The following is a 19,444-nucleotide window of genomic DNA, read 5'->3' on the forward strand; positions in this document are numbered from 1 at the left end:
TGAGGTGTTGGCTTTAGGGATGATCAGTGAGATACACCTGCTGGAGCGCGTGCTACGGATGGGTGTTGCCATCGTGACCAGTGAACTGAGATAAGGCGGAGCTTTACCTAGCATGGCCACCGCCAAACCGGTCATTCTGGAGGATGTTGCAGGCAGCAGAACGTTCTCCACGGCGTCTCCAGACTCTGTCACGTCTGTCACATGTGCTCAGTGTGAACCTGCTTTCATCTGTGAAGAGCACATGGCGCCAGTGGCGAATTTGCTAATATTGGTGTTCTCTGGCAAATGCCAAACGTCCTGCACGGTGTTAGGCTGTAAGCACAACCCCCACCTGTGGACATCGGGCCCTCATACCACCCTCATGGAGTCTGTTTCTGACCATTTGAGCAGACACATGCACATTTGTGGCCTGCTGGAAGTCATTTTGCAGGGCTCTGGCAGTGCTCCTCCTGCTCCTCCTTGCACAAAGGTGGAGGTAGCGGTCCTGCTGCTGGGTTGTTGCCCTCCTACGGCCTCCTCCACGTCTCCTGATGTACTGGCCTGTCTCCTGGTAGCGTCTCCATGCTCTGGACACTACGCTGACAGACACAGCAAACCTTCTTGCCACAGCTCGCATTGATGTGCCATCCTGGATGAGCTGCACTACCTGAGCCACTTGTGTGGGTTGTAGACTCAGTCTCATGCTACCACTAGAGTGAAAGCACCGCCAGCATTCAAAAGTGAGCAAAACATCAGCCAGGAAGCATAGGAACTGAGAAGTGGTCTGTGGTCACCACCTGCTGAACCACTCCTTTATTGGAGGTGTCTTGCTAATTGCCTATCATTTCCACCTGCCGTCTATTCCATTTGTAGAACAGCATGTGAAATTTGTCAATCAGTGTTGCTTCCTAAGTGGACAGTTTGATTTCACAGAAGTGTGACTGACTTGGAGTTACATTGTGTTGTTTAAGTGTTCCCTTTATTTTTTTGAGCAGTGTATGTTCAGACCATTCCTGAGAGAGAAGGGGTGTAATATCTCCAGGTGGGCGTGTGATACCCTTCCTCACCCATGCTAACAAGATGTTACATCTTGTGATGTCTTTGCCTTGAAAGTAAGTATGAGAGTATAAGTAATGTACAATTAACCTGCTGAAAGTATACTGACTAAAAGGCAAAACAGAACTGTCAAATTATATTATAGCTGTGTCGTTGTATACTTGCGAATTAGAATTCTAAGTGTAACATAATTTTGTTGAGGAAAACTGAAATGCCCATCAAATTTTTTCCCCAGTTTGCTGAATGTGTTCTGAAAGAGGAGTCAATTGTCTTTTAAAATATGAACAAAGATGTTAACATCATAAGAGAAGAAATAGCAGTCACTCTTGTCCAAAACACCGGTATGTTCAATTTCTAATTTAATATAATTGTAGATAAAAATTTAAAATAAAACATTTATATGGATCTTTCAAGGTTATCTGTGATCCAACTTCTGACTAGACGGCCACTAAAACACATGTATTTAAATAATTATGTTACAAGAAACCTACACTATTCCCTTGTTCCCTGTTATCTCAGAAAAATACATGTAAAGATGCATAGACTACTTGACATTATGTTTTGCTAGATGACCTGAGCCGAGGTGGACAATAATGAGAAAGACTTGTTCACTTCTAAAAAGGCAATTTTTAGGAGTACGAATTTGTATAAGCAGTAATGTTTCTACATTTAACATTACATTTAAGTCATTTAGCAGACGCTCTTATCCAGAGCGACTTACAAATTGGTGCATTCACCTTATGACATCCAGTGGAACAGTAGTGCATCTAAATCTTTTAAGGGGGTGAGAGGGATTACTTTATCCTATCCTAGGTATTCCTTAAAGAGGTGGGGTTTCAGGTGTCTCCGGAAGGTGGTGATTGACTCCGCTGTCCTGGCGTCGTGAGGGAGTTTGTTCCACCATTGGGGGGCCAGAGCAGCGAACAGTTTTGACTGGGCTGAGCGGGAACTGTACTTCCTCAGTGGTAGGGAGGCGAGCAGGCCAGAGGTGGATGAACGCAGTGCCCTTGTTTGGGTGTAGGGCCTGATCAGAGCCTGGAGGTACTGAGGTGCCGTTCCCCTCACAGCTCCGTAGGCAAGCACCATGGTCTTGTAGCGGATGCGAGCTTCAACTGGAAGCCAGTGGAGAGAGCGGAGGAGAGGTAGCATCATCCACTTTGTCTGATAATTAAATTATTATTATTTGAGTGCATTCACGCAAGCTTTTCTGCACAAGGAGTCGTACGCCAGTTAATACTGTAATGACCTGACTAGATCATAAAGGAACAAGGGTCCAGACAGAGGACTGAGTTTCCGAACTTCACACAGGCTACTGTTTGGCCGTAGCCCACGCCAAATAAATGAAGGATACCCTATAAAACAACCGTGACCTTCTCTTGTGACGGCCACACGTAAGAGAGAGAACAATGGCTAAACCCGGTCTTAAAACCCAATGCTCCATCCTCCCTCCACGCCACTCCGCCAACCACCAGGATGCCCAGCATCAGAACATTTGAGGCATTCCTGTGGTTGGCAGATAGCAGGTCGATTGGCATGTCGGACCCCGCGAACACTGGGTACTGGTAAATACAACACAACCAACCAATAGCATAACACAGCTGTCCGTGAGGGTCGCTATAATTCCATAGCGAAATGGTTAGGTTACTAATGTTAGCTTATCTGATGTAACGTTAGCGGTCTGACTTTATTAGCTAGTTAATTTTCACACCATAAACTAAATTATTTGTTGGCCAATGTTGGTCAACATTTCTCTGGCCAGCTAACGGAGAATTCGATCCATCTAGCAAGATAGCATTTTTAAGTAAAGTTACCATTACTTGTTCCACCACACTTTCTCCCTCACCTCAAACTTTCCAAATGCCAGTCATTTTTCGGGTTACAGCTCATGAAGTACGCTTCCTCACCCCCATCTTCGTGGTCAGGTTTCTCACCTACCTCTTCATTATGTTCAAGGCCAGGGACACCCTGCTGTAAATTAATGGCAAACTGCCATTCCACTCTCCGCTGTCTTTCTAGAGTGCGCACTGATGCTGTACCTAGCACATTGGTTGTCTCTTCTCTCTTCAGTCGTGTGCTGCACTCTGTTGTTATGTGAATGATTGGCTGAGCCTTGGATACAGCCAGTATTGCTCGAAACGCGCATCACTCGTTCGCATACAGCCAGTAGTCATCCAAAGCCCCCCCACCCCAAAAAGTTTATCATCGGATTGACAAGAATCACGTAGGTCGCATATTTTGGATTCAAAACGGCGAATTTGCCGAAAGATGACTAGTTTGCATCCCCATGATGCTTTCCATATTAAAAATATCCTGTTGTGCAATAGCTTTTTTTTGTGTTTTCTTTTGTTGAATTTGACCCCTTTTTCTCCCCAATTTCATGGTATCCAATTGTTGTAGTAGCTACTATCTTGTCTCATCGCTACAACTCCCGTACGGGCTCGGGAGAGACGAAGGTTGAAAGTCATGCGTCCTCCGATACACAACCCAACCAGCCGTACTGCTTCTTAACACAGCGCTTCCAACCCGGGAAGCCAGCCGCACCAATGTGTCGGAGGATACACCGTGCACCTGGCAACCTTGGTTAGCGCGCACTGCGCCCGGCCCGCCACAGGAGTCGCTAGTGCGCAATGAGACAAGGACATCCCTACCGACCAAGCCCTCCCTAACCCGGACGACGCTAGGCCAATTGTGCTCGCCCCACGGACCTCCCGGTCGCGGCCGGTTACGACAGAGCCTGGGCGCGAACCCAGGGACTCTGATGGCACAGCTGGCGCTGCAGTACAGCGCCCTTACAGAGAGGCCTCTGTTGTGTAATAGCTTAATTCAATTCTAAATGATACAGATGTATAAAAAAGGATGGTAGGATGTATTTGGAGATGCTAGCACTCAGGACAAAACAGAACACTGTCTCAATGACTTAAATTAGCCTACATTTTGGTGCTCCAGATACTATTGCGGTACACACACTACTAAGAGACGGCCTTGAAGTCTATGAAATGTAGCTAAATAAATGTTCTGATGTAAAGTGTTTTGTGAACAATAGACAAAGTAGGCTATATCTAATCTAGTTTATATGACTAAATCAGGGGTTTTCAAAATGAGGGGAGGGGTCTTTTGGGTGATTTTATGTGAAAAATTATTTTATTAATATCAATAGCTGCAACAGAATACCACAATGGCAGGGTTTCCGTTAGCAGAATGTGGCACCTGACATTTTGACCAGCAGCATTTAAATCTACCGGAAATTTGAGAAATTTACCAGACCCATATGCAATCGCAAATTGTTTGCATAGTCAATTTACACAGAGCTCTGGCACACACACTTAGCCCACCACACATGCCACCAGGGGTCTATTCACAGTCCCCAAATTCAAGAAAGCGTACAGTATTATATAGAGCCCGTATTGCATGGAACTTCCTTCCATCTCAAATTGTTTAAATAAACAGCAAACCTGGTTTCAAAAAGCAGATAAAGCAACACCTTGCGGCACAATGCCTCTCCCCTATGACCTAGATAGTTTGTGTGTATGCATTGATATGTAGGCTACATGAGCCTCCTAAAAAAAATTATGTAGTTCTTTCCTTGTTTATTGAGGTTCTGTAGTATGTCATTCTGTATTGTTTAATGTTTTGTGTGGACCCCAGGAAGAGTAGCTGCTGCTTTTGCACCAGCTAATGGGGATCCTAATAAAATACCAAAATACTACATTTACTTTTCCTCAGCCAACAAGACACAGAGCAACGAACAGCAAAATCACTAGCCTATGTCAATCTACTATGCCCCATAGTAGGACAGTTGACCTATTCTATTGGTCAGCTTGTTGAGAAAGAAATAGCCTAATAGCGTGAATGTTTGTTCCATAATGCAATTAGCAGTAAAACCTGTCAAAAGCGCTCTGCACATCTAAGCGGTTTCCTATGACAGAGATTCAAATATCCATCAGAAATGTGAAAAGAGGGGAGATGTAATATGCAACAACTAGCATGGGTTGCTAATATGACTAGGGTTGTGCCTTTGGCTATGGACAATGAAAGAAAGTTGATCTAAAATAATTGCCTCCATGGATATGGTCTGATTTTGGCTAGGATACTTTGAAGCAAGGTAAGACCTGCACGTCATAATATGTATTAAAACTTTCAGGTTTCAAACAATTAAGTATATATGTTTTCAAAATGCATACGGTCTTCAGCTCATTGCAAAGTGGTGTGTGACACACTGATGAAGCCTGCCTTCCGTTGCCTAAGCATTTGCTGTTTGAGATGCTGTAGCAGCAGCTCTCGCGCTGTCTGACAGATTTTCCGCTCAAAGGCTCTGTATATGTATGCTGTACGAGTGTGATAAGATACATAACGAATATACTGTACACACGCCAATTTAATTCCACTAAATTATGCAAAATAACAGACTGATAAGCATGACCAGTCAAATGTACACTGAACAAAAATATAAAATGCAACATGTAAAGTGTTTGTTCCATGTTTCCTGAGCTGAAATAAAAAAATCCCCAAAATCTTCCATAAGCACAAAAAGCAAATTTTTCTCAAAGTTTGTTCACATTTGTATTTTATTTTTATATTTCACCTTTATTTAACCAGGTAGGCTAGTTGAGAACACCTTTATTTAACCAGGTAGGCTAGTTGAGAACACCTTTATTTAACCAGGTAGGCTAGTTGAGAACAAGTTCTCATTTACAACTGCGACCTGGCCAAGATGAAGCATAGCAGTGTGAACAGACAACAACACAGAGTTACACATGGAGTAAACAATAAACAAGTCAATAACACAGTAGAAAAAGAAAAAAAAGAGTCTATATACATTGTGTGCAAAAGGCATGAGGAGGTAGGCGAATAATTACAATTTGCAGATTAACAATGGAGTGATAAATGATCAGATGGTCATTGTGCAGGTAGAGATACTGGTGTGCAAAAGAGCAGAAAAGTAAATAAATAAAAACAGTATGGGGATGAGGTAGGTAAATTGGGTGGGCTATATAACGATGGACTATTTACAGCTGCAGCGATCAGTTAGCTGCTCAGATAGCAGATGTTTAAAGTTGGTGAGGGAGATAAGTCCCCAACTTCAGCGATTTTTGCAATTCGTTCCCAGTCACAGGCAGCAGAGAACTGGAAGGAAAGGTGGCCAAATGAGGTGTTGGCTTTAGGGATGATCAGTGAGATACACCTGCTGGAGGGCGTGCTACGGGTAAGTGTTGCCATCGTGACCAGTGAACTGAGATAAGGCGGAGCTTTTCCTAGCATGGATTTGTAGATGACCTGGAGCCAGTGGGTCTGGCGACTAATATGTATCGAGGGCCAGCCGACTAGAGCATACAGGTCGCAGTGGTGGGTGGTATAAGGTGCTTTAGTAACAAAACGGATGGCACTGTGATAAACTGCATCCAGTTTGCCGAGTAGAGTATTGGAAGCTATTTTGTAGATGACATCGCCGAAGTCGAGGATCGGTAGGATAGTCAGTTTTACTAGGGTAAGTTTGTCGGCGTGAGTGAAGGAGGCTTTGTTGCGGAATAGAAAGCCGACTCTAGATTTGATTTTGGATTGGAGATGTTTGATATGAGTCTGGAATGAGAGTTTACAGTCAGACACCTAGGTACTTATAGATGTCCACATATTCTAGGTCGGAACCATCCAGGGTGGTGATGCTAGTCGGGCGTGCGGGTGCAGGCAGCAAACGGTTGAAAAGCATGCATTTGGTTTTACTAGCGTTTAAGAGCAGTTGGAGGCCACGGAAGGAGTGTTGTATGGCATTGAAGCTCGTTTGGAGGTTAGATAGCACAGTGTAAGTGAGCATTTTACATCACTGTAAGTGAGCATTTTTCCTTTACCAAGATAAACCATCCACCTTACAGGTGTGGCATATTAAGAAGCTGATTAAACAGCATTATCATTACACATGTGCACCTTGTGCTGGGGACAATAAAATGCCAATTTAAAATGTGCAGTTGTCACATGACACAATACCACAGATGTCTCATGTTTTGAGGTAGCGTACAATTGACATGCTGACTGCAGGAATGTCCACCAGAGCTGTTGTCAGGTTGCCAGATAATTTAATGTTCATTTCTTTACCATAAGCTGCCTCCAACTCCATTTTACAGAATTTGGCAGTACGTCCAACCAGCTTCAAATCGAATCAAATTTTATTGGTCACATACACATGGTTAGCAGATGTTAATGAGAGTGTAGCGAAATGCTTGTGCTTCTAGTTCTGACTGTGCAGTAATATCTAACAAGTAAACTAACAATTTCACAACAACTACCTTATACACACACAAGTGTAAAGGAATTAATATGTACATATAAATATATGGATGAGCGATGGCCGTGCGGCATAGGCAAGATGCAGTAGATGGTATAGAGTACAGTATATACATATGAGATGAATAATGTAGGGTAAGTAAACATATCAAGTGGCATTGTTTAAAGTGACTAGTGATACATTTATTGCATCCAATTTTTAATTATTAAAGTGGCTAAAGATTTGAGTCAGTATGTTGGCAGCAGCCACTCAATGTTAGTGATGGCTGTTTAACAGTATGATGGCCTTGCGATAGAAGCGGTTTTTCAGTCTCTCGGCTTTGATGCACCTGTACTGACCTCGCCATCTGGATGATAGTGGGGTGAACAGGCAGTGGCTCGGGTGGTTGTTGTCCTTGATCATTTTTTGGCCTATCTGTGACATCGGTGGTGTAGGTGTACTGGAGGGCAGGTCGTTTGCCCCCGGTGATGCGTTGTGCAGACTCACTACCCTCTGGAGAGCCTTACGGTTGTGGGCTGAGCTGTTGCCGTACCAGGCTGTGATACAGCCCGACAGGATGCTCTCGATTGTGCATCTGTAAAAAGTTTGAGAGTGTTTTTGGGGACAAGCCAAATTTCTTCAGCCTCCTGAGATTCAAGAGGTGCTGTTGTGCATTCTTCACCACGCTGTCTGTGTGGTTGGACCATTTCAGTTTGGAAAGTTTTAAGTTCCTCGGCCTACACATCACGGACACCTTCTCCACTACTGTCCCATCGATGTAAAAATGGGGGGTGCTCCCTCTGCTGTTTCCTGAAGTCCACGATCATCTCCTTTGTTGACGTTGAGTGTGAGGTTATTTTCCTGATACCACATTCCGAGGGCCCTCACCTCCTCCCTGTAGGCCATCTCGTCATTGTTGGTAATCAAGCCTACCACTGTAGTGTCGTCTCAGTTGGACGCGTGCATGGCCACGCAGTCATGGGTGAACAGGGAGTACAGGAGAGGGCTGAGAACGCACCCTTGTGGGGCCCCAGTGTTGAGGATCAGCGGGGTGGAGATGTTTCCTTGCCTCACCACCTGGGGGCGGCCCGTCAGAAAGTCCAGGATCCAGTAGCACAGGACGGGGTCGAGACCCAGGGTCTCGAGCTGAATGAGACCTGAAAATAGCTGTGCTGCAACACTCCCTATCCAACCTGAGAGACATTGAGAGGATCTGCAAAGAAAAATGGGGAACCTCCAAAATAAATCAAATCAAATTGTATTTGTCACATGCGCGGAATACAACAGGTGTTGACCTTACAGTGAAATGCTTACTTACAAGCCCTTAACCAACAAGCAGTTTTAAAATGTAAAAAATATAAGAATAACAAAAAATGTAAGAGTAGCAGTAAATAACAATAGCGGGGCTATACACGGGGGTACGGGACAGAGTCAATGTGTCATTAAGCAGGCCACGGGTGATGTACTGGGTCATATGCACTACCCTCTGTAGTGCTTTGCGGTCAGAGGCCGAGCAGTTGCCATACCAAGCAGTGATGCAACCAGTAGGTAAATTGGGTGGGCTATATATATATATATATATATATATATATATATATATATATATATATGCTCTCGATGGTGCAGCTGTAAAACCTTTTGAGGATCTGAGGACCCATGCCAAATCTTTTCAGTATCATGAGGGGGAATAGGTTTTGTCGTGCCCTCTTCATGACGGTCTTGGTGTGCTTGGACCATGTTAGTTTGTTGCTTCACTACAGCCCCATCGATGAGAATGGGGGCATGCGCGGTCCTCCTTTCCCTGTAGTCCACAATCATCTCCTTTGTCTTGATCACGTTGAGGAAGAGGTTGTTGCCCTTGCACCACACAGTCAGTTCTCTGACCTCGTCCCTATAGGCTGTATCATCGTTGTCGGTGATCAGGCCTACCACTGTTGTGTCATCAGCAAACTTAACTTCTCTAGGATAGGGGGCAGCATTTGGAATTTTGGATGAAAAGTTTCCTGCAACTCATCCCCAGAAGATACGATATGCATATTATTAGTAGATTTGAATAGAAAACGGTTCGAATCATGTCTGTGAGTATAACAGAACTTATTTATCAGGCCAAACCCCGAGGCCAAACCATTCAGATTTTTTTTGGGGGGGGTCACTCTCTTTTCAATGGGTTTTCATTGGGAATCCAGATTTATAAGGGACTTGCTTGCAGTTCGTACCGCTTCCACTGGATGTCACCAGTCTTTAGAAATTGGTTGAGGTTATTCCATTGTGTAATGAAGAAGTACGGCCATCTTGAACGAGGGTCACTTCATGTGCACTGTTTGATAGAGGCGCATGACCAGAAAGCTAGCGTCAGTTTGTTTTCTTCCTGTATTGAACACAGATCATCCCATCTTCAATTTTATCGATTATTTACTTTGAAAAATACCTAAAGTTGTATTAGAAAAGTAGTTTGAAATGTTTTGGCAAAGTTTACAGGTAACTTTTGAGATATTTTGTAGTCACGTTGCGCAAGTTGGAACCGGTGTTTTTTCTGGATCAAGCGCGGCAAATTAATGGACATTTAGGATATATATGGAAGGAATTAATTGAACAAAAAGGACCATTTTGTGATGTTTATGGGACATATTGGAGTGCCAACAGAAGAAGCTTGTCAAAGGTAAGGCATGATTTATATTGTTATTTCTGCGTTTTGTGTCGCGCCTGCAGGGTTGAAATATGTTTTTCTCTCTTTTGTTTATGGAGGTGCTATCCTCAAATAATAGCATCGTTTGCTTTCGCCGAAAAGCCTTTTTGAAATCTGACATGTTGGCTGGATTTACAACACGTGTAGCTTTAATTTGGTATCTTACATGTGTGATTTCATGAAAGTTAGATTTTTATAGGAATTTATTTGAATTTGTCCCTCTGCATTTTCTCTGGCTTTTGGCCAAGTGGGACGCTACCATCCCACATATCCCAGAGAGGTTAATGGCTGGTGTTGGAGTCGTGCCTGGCAGTGCAGTCATGAGTGAACAGGGAGTACAGGAGGGGGCTAAGCACGCACCCCTGAGGGGCCCCCACGTTGAGGAAAATAGTATAAATAATACTACCTTGAATGAGTATGTGATATTTATACACACACACACACTTTATTTTTTATAATACCATCTTTGAGAACTAACAATAAAAAAAGCTATACAGCCAAGGAGAAAAGAAACTGGGCATTCTGGGCACATGCCCATTGATTTACTGCAGAGGAACACAGCAGTTGCCATTGCAAAATGCATAGAATTGCAGGAAATTAGCTTTAAAACGGCAAAATTGTCTAAGCTCCATGCAAAACTGTGTAGAATGTCTGGAAATTAGCTTCAAAACTTCAAAATGTTCTCAGCTCAATGGAAACGTGTAGAATTACAGAAAATGTGCCTTACAACAGCAAAATTCTCTACGCCGCCAAGATACCTTTCGAGCTAATAGACTTAGCTTACAGGTCCTCTTCCAGTGAACTGTGGGGATGTCAAAACAAATGTCTACCAAATCTCTTCACTTCTAAAATGTTGATTACTTCTACTTGCCATTATCATTCACTGGGACCCCCTGGCCGGGGGTCTCTGGGCAAGAAAAGTTTGAAAACCCCTAGACTAAATAATTTAAAAAATATATAGTATAGAACTACACTTCTACTAAACAAATGATTAGGCCTAAATAGACTGACAGCCTAGATTGTTTGAAAACTGATGTCCTCACATAGCAATAGACGTTAGGCTATGGGGAATAACACAATCTGAATGAAGAGTAAACAGAGCGCTTTTTGCTTGACATTTTCTGTGTGAGGAAGTAAATGTTGCCTTAAGAGTAACATGATCCAATTGGAGAAAGGTCAGCATAGTTCCCATCATAATCATATGCATGCATGAACTCGGGCTACAACTGCTTCACATTTAAATTATATTTCTGTCTGGCTTAATGTTACCGCTCCAGCTCCACTTCATCAGTATTCAGTCTCCCTAGAGCTCCCACCCACCACGCTTCTCAGTCAACCACCTCACCCACATCCGCTTTCCCCTAATCGTCCCAAAATCTTTGTTATACTGAATGCTGCTTATAAATAATGAAGCAGGCATAAAGAAAAGTAAATAGTCCCTTAGAAGGCAGCAGGCAGGCGGTACAGTAAGTAAATATGCTGTGAGTAGAAAAACTGTTAAACAAGCCAGACTGGACAACACATTTCTAGCCTGATGTTTCACCTGACTTCTCTCTATGCTTTTACAGTACAAATAGCTTTCTACTTTTGTCTCTCTGAGAAGACAAAAAGCCTGGAGTAGTTCCGTCTTTTTGAGATGTCCCTGGGTGACCTAGTAATCCCTAGGCTCTTTCTCAATTGTCCTCCTGATTCCTCACATCCTCTCTCTTCACATCCTCAAAATGCACAGAAGAGCCTAGGTTCCTTTGTCTAATCTCCTCCTCCAATGCATTTTGAGGAGGCGAAGAGAGAGAACGTGAGGAATCAAGGAAAGACAATTGAAAAAGAGCCATTGTTTCACGGAATCTGAAAGGGTCTTTGAAATAGTAAAGACAATTCAGCATCTGAGCAATTCCACAGTAGAGCTCAGCAGAGTACAGCATAGCAGAGTGCATTCGAGTACAGTACTCTAGTGTATTTAACTTGTGTGCTCTACTGAACTATACTCTAGTTATTTACTGAACAGTGCTATACTTTTCTGTTTTTACAGTTAGCGATCAAGTTATCGTCACAATAATTAATAAACAAAATTGATATCAATAAAACACTGACTAATTAATAGATCTACCTTTATTTGTTACTTCTGAATGTTCATTATCCTCCCATCCTAATGAGGGAGAGCAATTAGAAAATATCTTAAAGATATGTGGGTTTTTGCTAACAGAATATTAAGGCACAAGGCAATTTTTCAACAACGTACAGAAGGCAGACAAACTTTTCCAAAACGAAATATAAAGTGTTGATATTTGTTGGCAAGGGGTCTTTTACTTCAATATGAGTGTTATGTATTTCTAATACATTTAAACTATTTCTGGTAGATGTTTTTTTTTTAAAGACCCCGTTTCCATCTTTGCTTATTCCTACATTTTAAGATGGAAAATTGTAAAAACAATTATATATCCCTTAATAAAAAAAGACTTAAATTTGACATGCTCCTATGAACTTCACATGTTGCTGCTCATGGGTTCTTTTAGATGGAAATCACTATATACTTTTCACATAGTCACCAATCTCTTTCATCTATACATGATCACACCTCTGACATTTGTAGTGATGGGAGCAAGAGACAGTAGTGTTTCCAAACTGCTCCTATATGGGTTTGGTTACAAAAGGGTGAGCAGTAGCAGCAGTAACCAAGGCGAATGTTATTAAGCCTCTCTCTGATGACATCAAAGCTGTAGCAACTGAGCTAAGGCCGAGAGTGCCAGGTCTCTTCTATCAGGACTTGGCTGACAGGCCTTGCATGGCTCCCTAGTGTTTTGTATTGCCGTTTGCCTTGGAGACGATAAGCACCCTGATGATGGGGATGGGAGAAGTAGCGTAGAGCGGAGCAGCCTGGAGATTCTAATGCATTTTAATAAGGCTCCCGCTCCACGATAGGCAAACAGTGCTGTTAGTATCTTACTCTGGCATTTCTCCTCACTTCCTGTCGCTGGCTTGTCCCTTCAGGATCACCTTGGAGATTCCCTCCCTGCTCTGTATCCTCATCCTTTTGAAGGACAACTTGTTCACCTCTCCACTCTCACAAAGAACCACTTAATAGGCCTCTCTTCTCGGCTGCTTTATTGCCTGTGTCCTCCAGGCTTGTCATTTTTATTCCTGGCCCAATTGTGGCATGTCAGGTTGGATCAAGTCTCCTAGTGCTCATGTTAGCTAGAGCCCAATGCACAACAGTGGCTGTACCATACTCTCCCTCTCTTTCTCACTGCTGGGGACACACTGTCAGCCTGCCACAACAACCCAGATACAGTTAAAGCCACTGTAGTCTGTAAGGTTTCCAATCATTCTAAAATAAACCACTTAACCTAGATTATTCTCCTTGAAAAAAATCTCCTTAAAAAAAATCTTCCAGTTTCCTTAAAGTTAACAATACTTTGTTTATTTTAGAGGTCAACCGATTAAATCGACATGGCCGATTAATTAGGGCCGATTTCAAGTTTTTATAACAATCGATTATGGCCGATTACATTGCATTCCACGAGAAAGCTGCGTGGCTGGCTGACCAGCTGTTACACGAGTGCAGCAAGGAGCCAAGGTAAGTTGCTAGCTAGCATTAAACTTAACTTATAAAAAAACAATCAATCTTCACATAATCACTAGTTAGCTTACACATGGTTGATAATATTACTAGGTTAACTAGCTTGTCCTGCATTGCATATAATCAATGCGATGCCTGTTAAGTTATCATCGAATCTCAGCCTACTTCGCCAAACGGGTGATGATTTAACAAAAGCACAATCGTTGCACGAATGTCCCTAACCATAAACATCAATGCCTTTCTTAAAATCAATACACAGAAGTAGATTTTTTAAAACCAGCATATTTAGTTAAAAGAAATTCATGTTAGCAGGCAATATTAACTAGGGAAATTGTGTCACTTCTCTTGCGTTCATTGCACACAGGTTCATGGTATATGCAACAGTTTGGGCCGCCTAGTTCGTTGGGAACTAATTTGCCAGAACTTTACATAATTATGACATAACATTGAAGGTTGTGCAATGTAACAGCAATATTTAGATTTAGGGTTACCACCCGTTCGATAAAATACGGCACCGTTCCGTATTTCACTGAAAGAATAAACATTTTGTTTTCAAAATTATAGTTTCCAGATTTTACCATATTAATGACCAAAGGCTCGTATTTCTGTGTTTATTATATTATAATTAAGTCTATGATTTGATATTTGATAGAGCAGTCTGACTGAGTGGTGGTAGACAGCAGCAGGCTCGTAAGCATTAATTCAAACTTTACTGCATTTGCCAGCAACTCTTAGCAATGCTTGAAGCACAGCGCTGTTAATGACTTCAAGCCTATCAACTCCTGAGATTAGGCTGACAATACTAAAGTGCCTATTAGAACATCCAATAGTCAAAGGTATATGAAATACAAATGGTATAGAGAGAAATAGTCGACACATCATAATTCCTATAATAACTACAACCTAAAACTTCTTAACTGGGAATATTGAACCACTCGCTTTCATTTGTTCTGAGCAAGGAACTTAAATGTTAGCCTTTTTTTACATGGCACATATTGCACTTTTACTTTCTTCTCCAACACTGTGTTTTTGCATTATTTAAACCAAATTGAGCATGTTTCATTATTTATTTGAGACTAAATAGATTTTTATTTGTGTATTATATTAAGTTTTTTAAAAAGTGCCATTTTATATATATATATATATAAATTCAAAACAAATCAGCCGATTAATCACTACCAGCATGTTTTGGTCTTCCAATAATCAGTATCGGCGTTGAAAAATCATGATCGGTCGACCTCTAGATTGTTTCCAGTCGTTGCCCCAGGTGCCCATGAGAAATGGGTGCTTGATGCATCTATTCTGCATGGGATGAGGAGAAATGTCAGACACAAGGGAGGACAGATCATCCTATGGAAACATTGCAGCCCCATTTATAGGTCTAAGAAGCATTGTGTGCATTACACAGATCTTCCTAAAAAGCAGAAACTGAGTATTGTCAATAACATGAACTGGACACAGTACCAACGATAAGACAGTTAGCTGAGTACAGGATGCACTTGCCAGGCAGATTCCGACAGGACGGGACAAGGGTGAAGCAAACGAGACGATAGTTTGGTTCTGGCATGAGAAACTCAAACGAGAATCTGACAAAGAAAGAAGCAGGAACAGAGAGAGAAATAGAGACCTAATCAGAGGGAAAAAGGGAACAGGTGGGAAAAGGGTGAACGAGGTAGTAAGAGGAGATGAGGAACAGCTGGAGGAGGAGAGAAAGTACGACCCTGCCTCACACAGGAAGCGGCGCAGGTCCTAATCCAGGCACTTGTCATCTCCCGTCTGGATTACTGCAACTCGCTGTTGGCTGGGCTCCCTGCCTGTGCCATTAAACCCCTACAACTCATCCAGAACGCCGCAGCCCGTCTGGTGTTCAACCTTCCCAAGTTCTCTCACGTCACCCCGCTCCTCCGCTCCCTCCACTGGCTTCCAGTTGAAGCTCGCATCCGCTACAAGACCATGGTGCTTGCCTACGGAGCTGTGAGGGGAACGGCACCTCAGTACCTCCAGGCTCTGATCAGGCCCTACACCCAAACAAGGGCACTGTGTTCATCCACCTCTGGCCTGCTCACCTCCCTACCACTGAGGAAGTTCAGTTCCCGCTCAGCCCAGTCAAAACTGTTCGCTGCTCTGGCCCCCCAATGGTGGAACAAACTCCCTCACGACGCCAGGACAGCGGAGTCAATCACCACCTTCCGGAGACACCTGAAACCCCACCTCTTTAAGGAATACCTAGGATAGGATAAAGTAATCCTTCTCACCCCCCCCTCCCCTTAAAAGATTTAGATGCACTATTGTAAAGTGGCTGTTCCACTGGATGTCATAAGGTGAACGCACCAATTTGTAAGTCGCTCTGGATAAGAGCGTCTGCTAAATGACTTAAATGTAAATGTAAATGTAACACACCAATGAATTAGCTGATATACACACAGTGGGGAGAACAAGTATTTGATACACTGCCGATTTTGCAGTTTTTCCTACTAACAAAGCATGTAGAGGTCTGTAATTTTTATCGTAGGTACACTTCAACTGTGAGAGACGAAATCTAAAACAAAAATCCAGAAAATCACATTGTATGATTTTTAAGTAATTAATTCGCATTTTATTACATGACATAAGTATTTGATCACCTACCAACCAGTAAGAATTCCGGCTCTCACAGACCTGTTAGGTTTTCTTTAAGAAGCCCCCTGTTCTCCACTCATTACCTGTATTAACTGCACCTGTTTGAACTCGTTACCTGTATAAAAGACACCTGTCCACACACTCAATCAAACAGACTCCAACCTCTCCACAATTGCCAAGACCAGAGAGGTGTGTAAGGACAACAGGGATAAAATTGTAGCCCTGCACAAGGCTGAGATGGGCTACAGGACAATAGGCAAGCAGCTTGGTGAGAAGGCAACAACTGTTGGTGCAATTATTAGAAAATGGAAGAAGTTCAAGATGACGGTCAATCACCCTCGGTCTGGGGCTCCATGTAAGATCTCACCTCGTGGGGCATCAATGATCATGAGGAATGTGAGGGATCAGCCCAGAACTACACGGCAGGCTCTGGTCAATGACCTGAAGAGAGCTAGGACCACAGTCTCAAAGAAAACCATTAGTAACACACTACGCCGTCATGGATTAAAATCCTGCAGCACACGCAAGGTCCCCCTGCTCAAGCCAGCGCATGTCCAGGCCCGTCTGAAGTTTGCCAATGACCATCTTGATGATCCAGAGGAGGAAAGGGAGAAGGTCATGTTGTCTGATGAGACAAAAATAGAGCTTTTTGGTCTAAACTCCACTCGCCGTGTTTGGAGGAAGAAGAAGGATGAGTACAACTCCAACAACACATCCCAACCGTGAGAGCATGGAGGTGAAAACATCATTCTTTGGGGATGCTTTTCTGCAAAGGGGACAGGACGACTACACCGTATTGAGGGGAGGATGGATGGGGCCATGTATCGCGAGATCTTGGCCAACAACATCCTTCCCTCAGTAAGAGCATTGAAGATGGGTTGTGGCTGGGTCTTCCAGCATGACAACGACCCGAAACACACAGCCAGGGCAACTAAGGAGTGGCTCCGTAAGAAGCATCTCAAGGTCTTGGAGTGGCCTAGCCAGTCTCCAGACCTGAACCCAATAGAAAATCTTTGGAGGGAGCTGAAAGTCCGTATTGCCCAGCGACAGCCCCGAAACCTGAAGGATCTGGAGAAGGTCTGTATGGAGGAGTGGGCCAAAATCCCTGCTGCAGTGTGTGCAAACCTGGTCAAGAACTACAGGAAATGTATGATCTCTGTAGTTGCAAACAAAGGTTTCTGTACCAAATATTAAGTTCTGCTTTTCTGATGTATAAAATACTTGTGTCATGCAATAAAATGCAAATTAATTACTTAAAAATCACACTAATTTTCTGGATTTTTGTTTTAGATTCAGTCTCTCACAGTTGAAGTGTACCTATGATAAAAATGACAGACCTCTACATGCTTTGTAAGTAGGAAAACCTGCAAAATCGGCAGTGTATCAAATACTTGTTCTCCCCACTATACATACATTACACACACACCTCATCAACTCCCCCACTTCATCTACCTCAACTACAGGCTGTCAGCTGAGCTCCCATTCATTCATTCATTATAGATGACCTTCCTAACGGAAGTGCCAAGGCAATGAAAATTAGGCATTCATATTTAGAACAGGTTGGCTGTTTGACACTACCATGCTCCCCCACTACATCATGATATGTAGGCTATAGCAGCACCCACTCATCTGAGACCAAGAGCAACTGGTGAAAGAGGTCCATATTGCAGAAGAAGTCATGATAGCCTACTTAAAAAAAATGAATCATTGATATTGTTGGCTAGGCCTATTAGTGGAACTATGTGTATTCAAAAGGGGTATTCAAGTGGGTCTGGGCAGGTGTAATGTTTGTTGGATGTAGTCGTGTGTATGGGTTGTATTGTTTATAAGATATCAAATCAAATCTCATGTAAATAAAAGGTAGATAAAAAAATTATGAAAACCGAGTTATAATGCTGGTTTTCAATTTTAGTTGGTGGGATTTTCATAAAAGTCATCCTCAGTCAACATGGATTTAGGTCATTGTTGAAAATCTAAGGGATTAATTACTTGGTTTGTGATTGTCCTAGTCTAGCTAAATCTCTCCAGGATGATTGATTTGAAGGAAAAACATTCAATCCCAGACAATACTACCTGACCAAACTGTGTTAGAAGTTACCATTTAAGTCATCCTGAATTGAGATGAACACACATACCCCTAGTAATGACAGATTTAAAGCAAGGACAAATTAGTGTTTACTACTTCAGTCTTGTTTAGGCCTAGACAAAACTGTGTTCATGAACAATCGCGATTGATAAAAATGTCGGGGTTCAGATTACCATAGTTATGATTGAACAAGTATAGCCTAGCCATTGTAGGAATAAACTTGATTGATATTCATAAAGACTCCATGAGCTACTTAGATACAACAGGTCCTGTTCATATTTGAAACCATAACGTAATTTGTCCAGGCAAACGGTTAACCTTACACTCTTGCATTAAAATAAATTATGTGTCATGCCCATGAGCAGAATGCATGGGTAGCGTCAAGATACAGTAGCGTCAAGATAATTCGCAAAGAGCCACAGTGCTTTTGAATTCGAAACTTTGTCCTGAAACTAAAAGTTTTCAAACACCACATTGAAAACATGACATGCACCGATAATAAAACGTCTTTATTATTCTTACCGGGGAGTTTCGATAAAACGGAAAGGTATTTTCTTTTCTTCACTGCAGCTGAAACGTTTCAGCTAAGGCAGCATTACAAGCTCCAGAGCATACTCTCCGCAGAAACCTTCCAGAGGCTTGACGTGATAGAATGAACCTCCTTAACGATATGCCTCAATGTAGGTGCAACTGTACGAAATACCAACGCATTCATTGAAGTTTAAAGTTACACAGTATTTTTTTTGTTAGCTGTCAAAAATGAGATTTCGATTCAACTTGCTATCTTGTCTCCACCCACTGCAAAGTCAAATCCCATATCCAAACCTCGCGAGATGTTATCGGCGTTTTCTCCACACTCCCTGATGATGTGACCATAACGATAACATAAGAGGATATAAAATGAGGTCCCAGAATTTGTACAACGATTATAATTTATGGCGACAAAAGTGAATCGTTCTCTCTTGTATTATGTTTATCTTGCATAGACCACTAGTTACAATTCACTCACATGCGAACTACTTTGTTTTTCAGGACAAGCTATATACACATATCGCAAATTGCATGTAAAATGTTTATATAAGAAAACATTTGCACATACTGCATTTCAAATACTGCATTTCTCCTCACAACTCCATATTCCCTTTGGCATTTCATTAATCCTAGTTTACACCCTTCTGACAGGGG

General features: G+C 42.4%; 1 protein-coding gene across 1 annotated transcript in view; it reads right to left on the reverse strand.

The window, feature by feature from the left end:
- The window catches only part of LOC115140959 (protein O-linked-mannose beta-1,4-N-acetylglucosaminyltransferase 2-like), a 33,553-nt gene extending 14,485 nt beyond the window's left edge, over nt 1-19,068 (reverse strand). Inside the window, exon 1 of the mRNA XM_029679484.2 lies at nt 18,782-19,068. The gene's annotated coding sequence lies outside the window, so the exon portion shown is untranslated. The remainder of the gene's footprint in view (nt 1-18,781) is intronic.
- Between the last annotated feature and the right edge of the window lie 376 nt (nt 19,069-19,444).

The sequence above is a fragment of the Oncorhynchus nerka genome, linkage group LG14, assembly GCF_034236695.1.
Source record: "Oncorhynchus nerka isolate Pitt River linkage group LG14, Oner_Uvic_2.0, whole genome shotgun sequence".
Taxonomy (NCBI): Eukaryota; Metazoa; Chordata; class Actinopteri; order Salmoniformes; family Salmonidae; genus Oncorhynchus; species Oncorhynchus nerka.